The following is a 666-nucleotide window of genomic DNA, read 5'->3' as shown; positions in this document are numbered from 1 at the left end:
AGAGGGAGCGGCCAAAGCAATGTGCAATCGTCTTTGTAGTGGAGCTGGGAGGGGCAAGGATAAGGGACGAAGACCGGGGTAACATGTCTGATGCGATCATACCAGCACTAAAGCACCGGATCCCATCAGAACTCCGAAGTTAAGCGTGCTTGGGCGAGAGTAGTACTAGGATGGGTGACCTCCTGGGAAGTACTCGTGTTGCATTCCCTTTTTAATTTTTTTCGCGCCGCTTCCAAAACAAAACGCACGTGTAAGTAATATATTTACCGTGTTTTATTATTTTGCACGAGTGCGGTAAGTCATAGCTGGGTGCTCATGATTCACGGGTCCAGCGTCGGCGTTGTGGCGCGGCAAGCGTGCACTGGTGCGGTTGAGAGGGAGGGGTGGAAACCGCGTTAAACTCGTCTCCGTAGTTGAGAGGGAGCGGCCAAAGCAATGTGCAATCGTCTTTGTAGTGGAGCTGGGAGGGGCAAGGATAAGGGACGAAGACCGGGGTAACATGTCGGATGCGATCATACCAGCACTAAAGCACCGGATCCCATCAGAACTCCGAAGTTAAGCGTGCTTGGGCGAGAGTAGTACTAGGATGGGTGACCTCCTGGGAAGTCCTCGTGTTGCATTCCCTTTTTAATTTTTTTCGCGCCGCTTGCAAAACAAAACGCACGT

General features: G+C 51.8%; 2 non-coding genes across 2 annotated transcripts; both read left to right on the top strand.

The window, feature by feature from the left end:
• The first annotated feature begins 88 nt into the window (after nucleotides 1-88).
• Nucleotides 89-207, top strand: LOC123179636 (5S ribosomal RNA). Its single transcript, XR_006490516.1, has one exon. It is a non-coding gene; the product is annotated as a 5S ribosomal RNA (ribosomal RNA).
• A 297-nt stretch (nucleotides 208-504) lies between these two features.
• LOC123179635 (5S ribosomal RNA) lies at nucleotides 505-623 on the top strand. Its single transcript, XR_006490515.1, has one exon. It is a non-coding gene; the product is annotated as a 5S ribosomal RNA (ribosomal RNA).
• Nucleotides 624-666: the final 43 nt, after the last annotated feature.

Source organism: Triticum aestivum, unplaced genomic scaffold (assembly GCF_018294505.1).
Source record: "Triticum aestivum cultivar Chinese Spring unplaced genomic scaffold, IWGSC CS RefSeq v2.1 scaffold84667, whole genome shotgun sequence".
NCBI classification, from domain to species: domain Eukaryota; kingdom Viridiplantae; phylum Streptophyta; class Magnoliopsida; order Poales; family Poaceae; genus Triticum; species Triticum aestivum.
Note: the sequence above shows the minus strand (reverse complement) of the source record. Positions and strands in the feature narration are given on the sequence as shown.